This window comes from Halichoeres trimaculatus, unplaced genomic scaffold (genome assembly GCF_033239565.1).
Source record: "Halichoeres trimaculatus isolate MK-OKI-2021-1 unplaced genomic scaffold, fHalTri1.1 fHalTri1_scaffold_21, whole genome shotgun sequence".
Classification (NCBI taxonomy): domain Eukaryota; kingdom Metazoa; phylum Chordata; class Actinopteri; order Labriformes; family Labridae; genus Halichoeres; species Halichoeres trimaculatus.
In genome coordinates, this window is record NW_027437199.1 from 9,906,450 (window position 1) to 9,922,980 (window position 16,531).

At 39.1% G+C, this 16,531-nt stretch overlaps 1 protein-coding gene across 4 annotated transcripts in view; it reads left to right on the forward strand.

Annotated features, from left to right (window-relative positions):
* The window catches only part of anks1b (ankyrin repeat and sterile alpha motif domain containing 1B), a 276,356-nt gene that overhangs the window by 221,264 nt on the left and 38,561 nt on the right, over positions 1-16,531 (forward strand). The window lies entirely within an intron of this gene.

Here is a 16,531-nt window from a genome sequence, read left to right on the forward strand (position 1 = left end):
AAAAGATCCCCTCCAGATTCAAGAGTTTTACAGCAGTAGGAATATAATGGTGATTACCGAAGGTGATAAATATGTACTTACAGTAGTTGCATCATGGGTAATGTCATAAAGCAGGGTTTATTGAGTTTGACCCACGCCAAGAAAAATGTTTGTAAAACCTCTGCTTAGTATTAGAAGTATTAGCTGTAAAATACTCTGATGGTCTGTTTAATTTTTGCTTAATGACCCCTTATGATGGCTGCTGCAAATGTCCAGTTTATGTTGCTGAGTTCTGTTTCCCGCTTTACAGGATTTGTTGATTGTGAGTAAAACAAATTAATAATACAAGCTTTATTCTTTAACAGAGGAATTACTTTTGATTTAAAGCAGCATAGATGGTTCTTGTAGAGTAAAATAAATGATGCAGTGTAAGCAGAGAAGAGATAATCCTCTTTTGGCATCACTCAACAATGTTGTCTTATTCTTCTGAGACGTTAAGCTCACTTTTAAAGCTCCTGTGAGGAGTTTTTAAGTGGTTAAGAAACAGGCTAAATATAACAGCAGTGCTTCTTGATGACCTACAAAAGCAAACCAAAATGTTAAAAAGAGAGTCACCAATTAAAGACGCTATGAGGAGGATCTGTTTTAATTGCACTCCTCTGCCACCTTTCGGGGTCTTTGCACACTGTTGTAATTTACTTTTAGCGTGGCGTGTGTTTGTTTTGGAATTAAATGGAGATTGTATTGAAACAAATTTTTGTTGTTCAAGACAACTTTTTACTGGATACAATGCGCTGAGGTAAGGGACTTATCAGTACAGTTACATAGAGCTAAGGTTTGAAAAGTGATATCAAGCACACATTGTAGAGCCGGCTATATGTTAGTGACATCTGCAGCCCAGTGCTCCAAAGTATCTGTAGGCTAACGTGACAACAAGTAACAGTGTCAGTTTGTAAGTAGCTTAGTAGCCGTTTATATTTAGCGCAGCTGGTAGTCCGATGCTCTAAGACATGTCCATAATGTGTAACTTAGTAAATCCTGGTTAGCTAAGTCCTGCCAGTCATCTACCAAGCAGAGCTAACGTAACCTCACTCTTCATTTTGTTAATAGACTCTCAAGTTTGAACAGACCACTGCAGAATAACTGCTGACTGTGGGTTGAAATGAACATTATCACTAACAGTTTAGCCCCTGTGTTATAGGGTGATACAGCCTGAGCTAAAGGCTAATTAGCCTTTAGCTCAGGCTGTATCACTCTCCCGTTTAGCTTTCCTCTGCTCTTCTGTCCTCTTTTTCTGTCTGACAGTTGGGCTCTAGTGTCCACCATCACTACAAAATTAATCACAGAAAACGTTTTCAGCAGAGAAAAACACAGATCTCTGTGTTTCATCTCTTCTTACTACTAAACTTCGTCAGCCAGTGTGGTGTTGTCATAGAGACCTGGACGTGCCATAGATCAATCAGGTCCTGGTTGACCAAGTGGAAGCTAAATAGTAGAAATTTAAAATAACCTGTAACCATCAATATTGGCGCTGGAAATCTTATTTTAAAGTGTGGGTTATGACCAGGCATATATCTAGAAGAGAGACTTTTTCAAGATCACTTTCTAACTCCTCACAGCCCCTTTAAGTGCGGTCAGGGGGTAGGTTGCCAGAGGAAGAAGAAACTTTTTAAAAATTTTCTCCCCATAAATAATCACGATTAAAATGCAGGATGACATTTTTAGTAAAAAATAAAAATAAAAATCCTTCTATATGTGCAGGACAGGGTGAACTTTGTATTGTTGGGGGCACTAAAATCAACATAAACAGAAAATTCCTCACAGGAACTTTAAATCCTAGACTAAAAATATTAAGCTCTGTTTAGTTATACTTTGTTTTAAGGCACAGTGGTGACACAAATTAAGGCCTTGCACACTACATGTTGGTTTTCATCCTGATCTCTCACCTTGGTGACAGTGTGACTTCATTTTTTCAGCTCAACAGATCCCACACGTCATCACACACACACACACACACACACACACACACACACACACACACACACACACACACACACACACACACACACACACACACACACACTTTGTCCTTTGACTTCTTGTTAAAACAGTCTGAACTTGATGGGAAAGTTTTCTGTTTTGTCTGACAGTGAGGTCTCACTGTGCAGAATGCCTATCAGGCATTTCTGCTCATTACAGAGCAATGTCTGTGATGAATACAGACAGGAAGAAGGTGCTTTTTTTGGCTGTTCGATCCAAAACATTCTGCAGTTTTCTCAGATGTTCTTCTGTTGTCAAAACAGCTCTTAGTCTTGTCGTAGAGTTTTGTGGCTTCATGTTTTCAGTAATAAAGAACAGGTAGCTGGTTCACAGCTTCTCCCCCTTTGATTCCATCTTCTGTAAATATCTGCAATGGCAGACGATAACAAGATTTGACATTTGGGCTCCAGTGTTGTCAAAAGAAGCGCAGGTTTGTGATTCAATTTTTAGCAACATGAAATCTTCAGCAGAGATGGGATTTGCTGCAGCCTGATCTCATCGCAGTGATTTGCTCCTTTGATGCTCTGAGTGTAACGAAATCATGCTCGATTGCAGCGGGCGCTCAGCGAGAGAAAGTGAGAGTGGAGAGCGGAGAGAGGAGTGTTTTTCTTTCCCAGCGGAGGATAAAGCGATAAAGTGATGAGTGATCAGCTGGAGGAGGTGGAGAGGGAGTTATATAAGCATGTGGGATGCAAGATGTTTCACAGCGCTGGGGATGCCGCCCACATGCTGCGCTTCAGTGTGTGTGTGTTTCTGGATGCATATGTGAGATGCAGAAAGTGTCAAATATCTCACTTTTTAAAACCAAACTGTACATCAGTCTCTTGTTATGATGAGCCAATGGGCCTCACAGCCTAAACTCTGCACATGTGCATCCAGCTGAGTGTGTTCATCCTTCTCTTTAAACCTGCATGTTCATAAAATAAAGACATGAAGCGTAACATAAGAAATATGTCTGAAATCACCCTGCAAGTGATGCTGCACTGCAGTTCTTAGTGAAGCCACTAGAGGAGGCACAAGCATAGCTAATCTCTAAAGAGATGCTACAGCTTGCAGATGAAAGATTTCTTTATGGTTTTAACTGAAAAAAAAAACTCCTTTCATGTAATGCTTTTACATGACGCCGCTCAATTGGTTGAAGTCAGACCTAAAAACCGTCCCTACAGGAGTTTAAAGTCTCTTTCTGTGACAGTTGCAGGAAAGGATGCCTGATTTTGCAGCTTTTAAAGAAGTTGTGGCTTTAACTTTTTATGCTTTGAGGGTTTTTTTTTCCTGTTTTGGACATCAACTTTCAGCTACATTTCCATCAGTTAAAACTAAATCTCAGCATTGGTGGAAGAAGCCTTTAGACCTCTAACACTACCTTTAACAAATTGTTCTATGCTGGGTTTCAAAATTAAATGTGTAAAACAGTGCCAAAACCAACAAAAGATCATTTAATTACACTTCTGATGCACATTTTAAAGCTATCCAAAGAGCTTATATACATTCTGTTTTTACAGTGTGATACGTATTGCTCTGAAATGTCAGAAACATACAAAGCTACTTGCAGCTATGACCAAAATTGAACTAACTTTCGGGATTGGGCATTTTTCCTGGTTTGATGACATAGTGGCGTTTTTGGGGGGAAGGAGGGTTCAAGGTTTTCTGGGATGTTTGATTTGTTTTAAACACCACCAACTGTGATATATATATATATATATACGGATGGGTACCTTTCACATGTGAAACGATATGTATCGATTCCCGGTACCTGGCAGTCAGTATCGGTACTCAATGGTACCAATTTTCTGTGCTTTTGTGTGCGTATGTGGAAAAAAAAATCAATTTGTTTAATGATGTAATAATTTAAATTATTTTTAATTTAACATATTTATTCTTCAATATACAACCCTGTAATGCTGTGTTCATGTCCAGCATGGAAAATCACCTTTTCTTCCATTTCCTCACAGTCACAAGGATGCACTTAGGTACCCAAACATGGTACCTTTTGATTGTACCTGAATTGGTACCCGGTACTTTTGACAGAATTCGGTCAGTACCTATAAAAGTACCTAATTTGGTACCCATCCCTAGATATATAACCAAAACATTAAAGCAGGGCCTGTATGCATGTTCAGTCATAAAACAAATAGGCCGTTTGGCTGCAGCGTTAGCCGTATGCACAACTGCAAATAATCAGCCAGTTAACTAATGACACCATGAAAGCAATTGGTGCAGATTAGGTCATAATTAAGGGGAACCTCTTGGGGAACCCAATCAAACAAACTCAAACTGCGCATGTCTACCACTTATAAACAGCAAAAACCTGGTGAGCGGTAACAGTGAGACTGAGAGAAGATCAAGAAAAACATTTTTCAGTGAAAGAAACTGTTTGTTTTACAGGAATAAACAGGAAGAACAGCTGTCATCAGTGAGTCAATCGGGTAAACAAAGAGAAAGAGAAAGTTTGGCGATCTCAAACAGAGTAAGTGCGTGTGGTGTTTCCTGGCACACAGTAGAAAACATTAAAAATAAAACCGGTAATATGAAAGCTGTTTGGAGAAATAAGTGCTGCAGCAATGCCCCGGTACCTCAATGAATAACTCCTAAAGCAGTTTATGAACTCCATCATTTCACCACACACATCTTGAAGGACCCAGACATATAAGAGCAACGAGCGACTCAAACTTGTTAAAGTGACGGCAGCGAGCCTCGCTGATTTAAGACTTCGATTGTCTCCCCTATCTCATCTGTTCACTGAATAAATGTGTCTCCTAAATCTAAATTTGCTGTATGGCTACACATTGCCACCTCTCCAAAGGATTGTCCACTGTCTTTGAATATTTTATCTCAAACAGAAACTTATTTCACTATGTCTGCTTTTAAACAGTCGAACAGGCGCTGTAATCCTGCCAGTAGCGCCTGTAATGGTGGGGTATACCTCCATTAAACTTAACGCTCTTGTGGCCCGTTAACCTGGCTCTTACATACCACTCATCTGTTTTGTCTTTTTTGCTGTTAGTACAAAAGGTCTGTTTTCTTCGCTAATGGCTGGTCATGCGTACGGGCCCAGTTGTACAAGATTTAACTGGCAGAGCCAACCTTAAAGAGGGGTATTGTGCTATCTCATATTTTAAACATAGCTATCAAGTAACAATACTGGATGCTCATTCTAAATGTGTGCAGATATTGAAACTGCTGCATATTCATGACATATTTGTGTTGGGGCTGTGGGCACTAACACAGTTTAATGTAATAAATGAAGAATCTTGGACAATGTTTGTTTGCTCATGAGGAACACGAGTACATATGTGTGTATATGTGAGCGTGTGCAGTACAGGCTGTTCTGATGACTGTGTACCCCTCCAGCTGTGTGCTGTCATTCTAAAAGTCTCCGGGGTAGTTCAAGAATAAGATGGAGTGATGTGTGGAGGATGCAAGATGTGACAGACGAGGGAATGGAGGAAGTGAACAATGAGCCCAAACAGAATTTGGTTCCACTTTTATGTAATCGGCAGATTATCACTGCAGGCAACAGATGCTGTGGTGTTCGGGGAGAAACGATAAGCATTGTGGGAGAATTTTGCATAAGAAGGGCACAAGTGTGTGTGTGTGTGTGTGTGTGTGTGTGTGTGTGTGTGTGTGTGTGTCCTTTTGATAAGGCACATATGTGCAGCCCTGCTGTTCTGGGATTGGAGAAGCATCTTCGAAGCACCTTTAAATCCGCCTGTCCAGACTTTCTCACACACACACACACACACAGACTCACTCTGCAGACAGACAGCAGGTGCATTTCTCTCTCTGCAGTGGATTGTTATATCATCAGAACACATCGACTTATATGTGTCACATCTGGGTCAGATCCACTTTACCTGAACTCTGCAGGAAGGATGAAGACAAACTGTTCTGACTTTCAGACTCAGGTTTCCTTACCGATTATTAAAATATAAGGTGTAAGTGATGCTTATTCTGCACTTTATAGAAAACATAATTATTCATACAGACATCCTGCTTTGCACTGGTTATGTTCACAGCATTGAAAGTTTAATTTAACCAATCAATCTTTAATGCTTGTGTCAGCTGCGAGTGGGTGGGTGTCAGACCAGATGAGTGACACAGCATTTGTTTTACCCATCACAGCAAAATCCACTGTGAGTGACACATGTCTCTGTAAGCAGCAGGATGAGATCTCTCATAATCAGAAAACATGACTGACCATGAGTAAACAGTGCATAAAAAATAAGAAGAGAGATACAACAAATAACTTTGTCCAGGGGGGCGCCAAAACTGACATAAAGAGGAGGTTTCTCAGCAGAACTTTGATAAACTAGCACATTGTTTATGGATTAAAACTGTAGAATATGATTGCTTTTGATAAGTTTTTATTCAGTGAATATCCTTTTTTTTAATTTAGTTATGTAAACTTGTCTCTATCTGCCCCTTTTAACCCTTTACTGACTGCAATAGCACAGTGCTATAATGACCCCTTGGCTGGAGTGTTTCTAATGTAACTCTATCACCATTTGTTCAACTAGAAAATTTGAATATTGGCATAGGAAACCCTAAAAAATTCTAAAAAAAAAAAAAATTAAAAATTAAGTAATAGCTGTAAATCATCGGGTTTTCGCTCAATCAAAAGGAATACCAATGCTGACAAAGAGCTGGGAAGCCATTAATTACAGTGTTCTGTTTGACCAATGCTCCATTGGAAAATCAATTTTGTTTTTGTGTTTTTCCTCATTTCCATACTGATGAACAATCCCCAACACCCCGTCCTCCCACATGACCTGGACTCTCCCCATGAGACTGTTTTTCCATTACATTGATGCCCACTAGAATTTTAATTGCAGAGCTCCCCATTGTATCTTTGTACATTTTTTATTTTTCATTTCTTTGATTTTCATATATTATATTATATATATTCTCTATATTTTCTATATTTTTATATTTTACATCTTTGTTTAAACTTTGTTTTTAATATGTTATGTAGCTTCTAATTCTGTATTATTTATGTTTTTGCTTGACAGTAAAACCTGTTTCTGATTCTGACTCATTTAATGGTAAATGGACTTCAGCTTTTATAGCGCTTTTCTAGTCATGGACTACTCAAAGTTGCTTTACACCACAGGTCCCACTTACCCATCCACACCCATTCGCGCTCACATTCACACACTGATGGATCCAATTTTTACTATGATAGCTATCCATCAGTATCTCTCATACAGTCACGCCCTTTCATACCCATTCACACACCACTGACGCAGCAGTGGGAGCAACTAGGGGTTAAGTATCTTGCCCAAGGACATATCGCCATGTGCTGGGCTTGAACCTGCAACCGTCCGATCACCGACCAAGCGCATTCTCCAACTGCGCCACCGACGCCCCCAAACATTTAACAGATGTTAAAAGTTAAATTTTATGAACCAGAGCGCTCAGACATAGGACATTTTCAAACCATTTTACAGCCATAATAACAAAACACGTCCAGACCAATTTAGCCTCAGCTGGTAAAGGGTTAATATCACATCTCCTGGAGAAATCTGACAGCTGTCTTAAACTTCATTCACCATCATAAGCTGCAGAGCTGTGGGACTTTGTAGGATAAAAGTCTGCCTGGATTATGCAACACGAATAACTGACGCCAACATTACTCTTTATATAATTCCTTTATTATACAACAAAGACAAAGTTTTTGTCTAAACCGGGAAGTATTTCACCATTCAATCATATCAGTGTCATTAAACCAAGAAAGTGTGTAAAAGTGTTCAAAATTGGCGCCTCGATTTGTTTCTTTATGCTAAAAAATGTGTGTGCTAAGTTTCAAGTGTCACTTTTGAAATGTAAAATTCTAAGCCAGGCAGTCCAGTTAATTAGCAAATTAAAACGGGCAGAAATTGCAAGATTTAAATATCAAGTTCAATTCAAAAACAGACATTAGATGACTTGCAATGATGCATTTAAAAGCTGAAAATGTTTTCAGTGATATTCATCCAAGAGGCCACTTTTTAGTATCCCACATCCAGAGGCACACACATCTCCCTGTCGCATAAATATTCATTTCCCTGCAGTGCGCTAAGCTGCAGACACATCCCGTCTAACTCCACATGGTGGTGCTGCTGCCTCTCACTTCAGTCATCTCCACACACTGAGACCACTTTGGTACAAAACTGCAGTGTCAAGGCTGCAAACACCTTTCTGTTTTCAAGTGATCCTCAGAGAGCTGAGGGAGAGGTAGAAACAGATTTCATTTTGGAAAGCAGGGCTCAGGATGGTGGAGTGCAGATGGTCTCTGGTTCTAAAGGAACAATTCTCTTAATGCTTTTTAGGAAAGTGGACGCTGATATCAGAGAAGACAGAGGCTCACTCTTAGTTGTGTGTGTAGGCTGTGTGTGGATGTGGAAGTCAAATGCATTTGATCAAAGATGAAATCACTGCTGTAGATGTTTGTAAACAATGATTGTGCAATGAAAAGACCTAGTGATCTGCATTTTGTGTTGTTATTATTTTATTTCAGCTCTCAGAAAGACTAAAAATATCTTTAATGGGGTAACAGTATGGTGAGGTCATGCACTCCTTGAGGCTGGACCCCTCAAGCTGTTGGCCGGGGGTCGATTTACATCCCACTTTCACCCTGTTTCATGTTTTAGCCACTTTCTAAATAAAGGAATAAACAATAAGCATAATATATATACAGCTACGAAAAGAATACAGCTGCAACAGTGAAAAAAATATATGTTAAGTTTTATTGTTACAAGTTTTGTAAAAGATTAACAGGAAGTAGTTTTTATTTTGGAGTAATCAGGTGAATATCCGAGATACTTTCAAATCAGGGTTCTCAGGCCCCTTTCCACAAGTAAGAATAAAGGTATTAAAATTTCAAAAATACAAATTAAATGGGATGATTTATAGAAAAAAAAAGTTATGCCAGAATTTTAAAGGATTCATAAATGGAATAAACAGAAAGTCTTTTTTTTTTAGGGTTAATCGAGAAAATATCTGGTAACTTTTAAATCAGAGCTCCTCACATTTCTCTCAGCTCACTGGCTGATTCCTCTATTTATTAAAAAGAAGATTTAGATATACTTTATTGATCCTCCAGGGAAAATCACGTTTTTTTAATGTAAATCTGCCATGAGCAATTGAGGGTTCGGTGCCTTGCTCAACGGCACATCAGCAGTGCTCAGGAAATCGTTCTGACACCTCTCTAGCTATCAGCCCATTCCTAATCTTGTTCCATACTTGGACTTGAACCCAAGACCTTCCAGAGACACTCCAAAGAAAAACCTATGAGGGATTAAAGGAGCAGTACTGTGTTTTTTTTTTATTTTTTATCACATCAGCAAACTTTAGGAGAGGAAGGAAGAGAAATCTGACTTCCTCATATCTGTCTCTGTCTCATGTGAAGGCCTGTCAGTGTGTGCTCACCGTGCATTCACTGTCAGTGTGTGTTCAGTTCACCTACAAGGCCCAACTTGTCTCAGCATTCCCCCCTTTCACAACGTACAATTAGAAGACATGCTCTGAAAAATGTTTGTGTGTATGTGTGTGTGTGTGTGTTAAAGACAGCCCAAGGAGTCTAAAATGAATCAAGGACAGCATCAAGAGCTCACCCTTTCTTCTCCTTCTCGTACTCCGCTGCCAAGATGGCTACTAGTTACCATAGAGACTAGAGATATGTGCAGTCAGTATAAATGAAATGAAAAATGTGTGTGTGTGTTTGTGTTTGTGTTTGTGTGTGTGTGTGTGTGTGTGTGTGTGTGTGTGTGTGTGTGTGTGTGTGTGTGTGTGTGTATTAGAATGTTTTACTCCTGATGATCTTTAAAATCACTCCTCTGAGTTCAAATGTGTTTTGTGTGTGTGTGTGTGATTACGGTACCTTTTTAAAAAAAAAAAAATTTAACCAACACCCCTTTAAATAACCCTAGATGCATGTGTGTTCACGTATGTAAGAGTGTGTACATGTGTGTGCTTCATTCCTATGCCTATCACCTTCTTTGTCACCTCTCCAAATGGACAGATTGTCTCGCATCCCAACACCAGATGGTTCCTGTCTTTGTTAGACACTGCAGGATATGCCTATATACCATACAGTAATGATCAAACACACACACACACATACACACACATATCTTTGCCTCCGTTAATTATTTATCTCCACCACAGATTATGTTTTCACGTAAAAAAGGGGTCTACATGTGAGGTAGGTGTGTGCGATTGCAGAATTCACACCCTCCTCTCATGCTGTTTAACATGTGTGATGTGTTCAAGTGTGAGTGGATGCTGTAAGTTCCTGTACACATACAGTACGTGTGAAAAGAGAGAGTAGTAGCATCAGTGTGGGTGGATTTGCCTCAGGACTGCAGTGTACTTCAGCGCTCCTGCTTGCCGATATTGCCCTCCCGCAGCCGCAGCCTTATTTGGCGTGCGCTCCCTTCCCCCCGTTGTAGCGCTCACAGTGTTGGAGATGGTGTAGGAGGCGTCAGGAGAGAATGTGTGTGACCCTCTGAGCGCAGCCTGAACCTGTGGCTCAGTGCTGCTGCTGCTGCTTCACGGTTAACATGCTCACTTGTTAACTCTGCTGGCTTACAGCTGGGATGGATAAACGGTTGTTAAAGGGAAAAGATTGATGATTAACTCACCAGTTTGCCTTTTGGTGTTTCTGGGATTACTGAGAGGAAATGTGGAGTTTTAGCTGTTAGGGCTTTAAGCCAAACGATTACTTCTGACTCTTCTTCAAAGGTCTTTTATTAATTCATGATTCCAAGTTGGTTTTTAGTTTAATTAAGAGTCTTTCAATTTATTTCCGAAGATTCAGACTGCACAGTGCACTCAGTCCATCAAAATAAAGAGACACAGTAAGGAACTTTTGGTCCCAAGCTTTTATGATGTGTTTACACCAAACGCTAACCATCACGCAATCGCATATATGAACGTATGAATGTTTGTTACCTCCAGTAAGGAGGTCAAGTTTTTGGGAGAGTTTGTCTGTTTAATTGCCTGTGAACAACATAACTCAAAAAGCTACCACCAGATCTTGATGACATTTTCAGAAAAAGTTTAAAATAGGATAAAGAAGAAGTGATTCAATTTTGGAGGTGATCTGGCTCTCAGTCTTGATCCGGATTTTTTTAAAGGATTCTTTATCATTGTGAGATAGGGACGTTTTTACCATATGTTTATATAACTACACAATAAATGGTCGGGTTGCTTAGCAAAACAATACAAGACAAGGTCACCATAATTTTTGACAGATGTAAAAGTATGATCCAGATCCTGGCAATAATCTGGAAACTAAGATCTGGAATATTAAATATGTACTGGGTCATCATAGTTTTCAACACTGTCAGGTAACAAATTATCATACAAACCTGCAACGAACACCAAATTGTAGCAGTCAGTCTGCTGAAAGGGAGTATAACATTAAAGTAGGACTAAAGTGTTGCGTGGGAATTACAATATGCTTAGTGGAGGTCTGTGCTCAACCAATAGCTGGAATCAAGTGACTGACAAAGGTTCCAAAATTTACCAGATTAACCAACCTCCTTGTTTCTTTCCTCAAAGTGAACTCATTTTTTATTTCTGTTCCAATAAAAATCAGGTAAAGTCAGAAAATTCAGTGAAGACACTCAGATTCAATCACTTTGTCTTGTGTTTTAAACCTTGAAACCCATTCAGTCAAACGCTGACAGAGGATCTGCAGCACCAGTTTTCAACATGAGTTCACACACTACAGCTCTTGCAAATAAAGGGAATGAAGTAAGAAAAGTGATTGGTATATGTGTGAATTTGCCAATTCACTTCATTCAGGCTTTGTTTGTGCCAATTGCGTCACCAATATAGCAAAAATGCGTCACCTTGCAAAAATCGTGCTTCTACTCAGCCTTTAGAAGGACTTTACATGTGATTCACTTGAACAAATTAAAAGAATGAAGCCAGAAAAGTTTTTTAGGCATGAGGAATTTAGGTACAATTTGCTTCATTTGGAGTTTGTTTGCACTAATCGTGCCACAAAAACAGCATTATTTGTGCCGCCTCACAAAATCTTGTGCCTTCTCTGACTTTACATGAACTTGATATGTAGTTTACTTGAGTGAATGGAGTGAATAAATCCAGTGGAGTGCTGAATATTTGTTTTTTGGAAGGCTATAAAGCTCAACTACTGATCAATCATGGAGTTAAAGTTCCTGAAACTCTTGAAAAATATTCAGATACTTCTCCATTAGTCTTTGATTAATCATTAATGGGGCACTGGATCAGCTCAAGGCTCTAAACCTTTTGCCCCATGTACAGAGGCACTTTAAGCAGAGGTGGAATCAGACCCATAGCTCTTTGCAACATATCACCTCCTACTCTCTTATTCCTGTCTCCTGCTCTGTCTGCTCTCCTTTCCCCCAAATGAAGACATCAAGACGCCCAGAAGAACTGCCTGTGAAACCATAGAAAGCTAAAATTAGATTTGTAAATGTTCTCTTGGTGACAGTCAAGGTTAAGTCTCAGGAACATTTGTTTTCTTGTTTTCTGAAACGAGCTGATGAAGGCCTCATGCTCTATCTTTAGATTTCATTGTGCTGGATCTCACCAGTCGACTCTTTAAAAACAGAAATAGTCTGATGACGTTGAGCTCTTGGTGTTACATTTCGTTTTATGGGACATTTATAGTCACACACACATGGGAACATACACTCCTGTTCATAAACACATGTGCATGTCTGATGTTATGGGGCACTTACACTAGATCACATGTTGTGGTCTCCTGTAGTTCCGTCCTGTAGTCAGCTGAATGGAGTACACACTGTGTAAGTAAGTGGGTCAGGTTTTAAACGTGTTTTTATTACCTGATCAGGGAAGAATACGTGAGTTAAATTGTTATTATGACAACCTGTTACGTGATGGTGTTCCTGTGAATTCATGAGGCCGAAAGGAAAATTTCACAAGATTTCACAATTACAATCAGATGAGTGGGATTTTTCTTTTGCTCAGAGTCATTTCCTGCCATGTGTCAGAACTTGTCTTCATCTAAAGGTGTGTTGAAAGATTTGCATGATAAAGTGTTGACAGAACTTCTGAGTGCAGGCCTCGATTCATACCTGCTGCATGAACCAGGACATATGAAACAACAGTCTTTGACAAACATAACATTAACTTAACATTAACTTAACATTAACTTAACATTAGAATCAATGCATAGGTTTGGTTGTGCATCAAACTGTACATGTGGAGAATCATGAAAAAGGTTTTTAATATAAATTGCAGGTGGAATAATGAACAGTGTGAAGCAAATAATGGTTATTAAAACGTGGATGGTGCGTTTTGCAGTTTTATGATGTATATTTCACCATCACTATTTTATTACAAGGTGTATAAAACACATTACAAAGCTGACAATTTACAATGCACAGTAAATAATGTGTGTGGTTGATAATGTATATTATGGGGTAGATAGTGCCAATAGCTTTCAGCAGATGTGAACATCAAAGCAAATGCTGCATAATGCCTGGAACTTAATTTAAATCGCTCAATAAGCAAGCAATATTACACAGCAAATATCACAAAGTGCATGAGAGATTGAACTGTGTAATGAAAAGTAAACAGCTAATCATTTCAATTTTCCCATAATAGTGTTATATTTGCCAAAATAGATAGTTTATATGTGCAGGAAATAATGCATACCTCACAGTTGATAATATAAAATACAAGGTAGGTAGAGACAGCTGCAGACAAAATATGTAAACTGTTGAGTAAATGGTGTTTAATGCTGAGTATATATTTCAAAGTGCATTCAAACCAAGCGATATAGCACAGAAACTAATGTAACGTGATGCATAAGAGATCATATACATTGCACTGAACTGTACGATGAAAGGTAAACAGAAATTTCTATACAGCTCCCAGTTAAAATGGTGGTGCAGAATTAAACACTCGTACAGAAAAATGCTTAATACGCAGTCAGTAATGTTTATAGAAGGAGGGTAATGTAGTTTGCACAGCAAACATTATATATGGCATGGTAGATAATGGGGGTAGGAGAAAAAAATGAAAATTGATATATCAAGATTCTTTGTCTTTTTTTTTTTCAAATTCAAATTTTTCATTTCATTCTTTGTTTATAAATTGCATTGGAAAAAAGTTACCACTTTTCTCCAGCAGAGGGTGAAATGTTTCTTTCTGACTCATGTGATGTGCATTTTAAGGGAAAATATGGCTCCTGCTATAGCCTGGAGACATTATTATCATCATTTAACTTTTCCACATGGTCTGGTGTTGAAAAAGTAAACTTTTAATCGCAAAAAATCGTAAATAACAAGCATTGGAATTTGAATGAAATTAGCACAACAAAAATTAATCGAATCAAATCGCGAGAATAGCATATCATCTCAGCTTAAGTAGATAATGACAACTGCAGAGAATAATGCACAGGCATTAATGTCTAGTGCTCAAAGGATGATGTATATTGCTCCGTACAATGAAAAGTTAGCAGGAGTTTATATAAAGTTCATGAAAGTGGTGGTGATGTGTCATGCATGGCAGATAATATATCTTGCATTGTAAAAAATGTTAATCGGCATACAACACCTCAGTGATCCTTAATATATGTTTATTGCATGGTAGATATTAGGGCTGGGACGATATGCTATTCTTGCGATTCAATTCTATTACTTATCTTTTGGGGTGCTGATTCAATTTAAGTTGTGATTTTTTGATATTAACAGTTTTAGGGATTTTTTTTTCACACCAGACCATGTGACAAAGTGATACAATGATGAAAATCTCTACAGACTTCAACAGGAGCCATATTTTCCCATAAAATGCACATCACATGAGTCAGAGGGAAATATTTCGCCCTCTGCTGGAGAAAAGTGGTAACTCTTTCCCAATCTAGTTTATAAAGAAATACTGAAATGAAGAATTGACAAAGGTCCCTATTTTGGTATTGCCCCCCCCCCCCCCCCCCCCCCCCCCAAAAAAAAAAAAAATAAAAATTATATCCATTTTCTTTATTTTTTTTTCTTTCTTTTTCCTCCAGCCCTAGAATATATTGGATATTTTACATTAGAAGAGGTATAGCTGACACAGAAAATGATATATGTATATGTATGAAATATAAGGCAGTCATATATGAAATAGATAAATTTACTTGGTTGGTTGTACAAAGTGTGCGGTAGATAATGTCATTCAATCTGTTAACCAATAGTGAGGAACTATATTTGATCACCTGTTAGGATTTACACTGAACCACTTTATGGGTAAAAGTTAGCTAAAGAAAGAGAGAGAAGCTAGCCTTGCTCCTGCTCTTACATATAAATCTGAACTTTCTATTCTTAATCTCACTGATAGCTCCTGTCAGGGACATTCTACACCGCAATCACCGAACTCATTCAACTCCTGCTGCACACAAACAAACATTCACACTCCTTATGAGCCAGCATGAGCTTGTCTCTGTACGGGCCCAGCGTCTCCATAGTGACGGGATGGAGAGGAGGAGGAGGGGGAGGAGGGAATGTAAACTGGGCAGAAAGAGAGAGTGTGTGTGTGGAGAGAGAAAGAGGGAGAGGGAACGCTCAGGCAGAGACATGTAGGAGATGTAGTCTGGCTGCCGCAAGCTGAAGAAAGAGGAGGAGTTGGTGAGCGCTGGAGATCTGCAGAGAGTGAAAGTGCGAGAGAGAGAGAAAGACAAAAGCTGGTGTTGAGGAGGCGAGGAGTAAAAGCCAGGAAAGCGTGGTTGAGAGAAGAAAGGGAGAAGAAGGAGAGGAGAAAAACACGCTCGCTGTGGAGAGCAAAGAAAGCAACAGAGGGAGAGAAAAAGCAAGGAGCAGCTCTTGAACCTTTAAATTGGATTAAATCCAGCTTTGAAGAGCGGTAAGTAACCCTACCGAGAGAGGAAAAGAGAAATATCTGTCTAAAACAAAAAATAAGGAACGACAGAGCAGATCCTTTGATTCGTGACTCTTTTATTCATGCATCTGTCACCTCTGAGGATTACTCCGTACGAAACGCTTCCACGATGCTCAATCCACACTGCTGACTGGGCTAATTTAAAGGCTGTGACATAGTGTGTGCACATGTGTGTGTGTTTGCAGGAGTTGGAGATAAATGTTAGGTGCATCTAGTGTGTGTGGGAGTTTTATCCTCGAGCCACCTGAGAGAGTGAGCTGAAATAGTGATGCATGAGTGGGCATCATACGAGTTGATTTTTCCACGAATGTGACATAGCAGCAGGTGATGTCACTGTCTCAGGAATAAGAATCATAATTTTACCATCGTCCTCAGCAGTATGAGTTACTCTGATGGAAAAAAACACTCTTTTATATTTTTTAGATTGCGTGATGGGTGTTTTCTTGAATGTGTATATAAAATCTTGTAGTCATAAGACAAATGTTTCGTATTTGTGCCTCCAGATGTCTAAAGACAAGGTACTCCTAAGCCAGATGTCACCTCAGGACACGTCTTCCATTCCTGTAGTCCCAAATCGAGTCAAGTGAAGCACAGAAAAAGCTTTAGAAGGTATTACTACTACAGTTAAACCCACTCA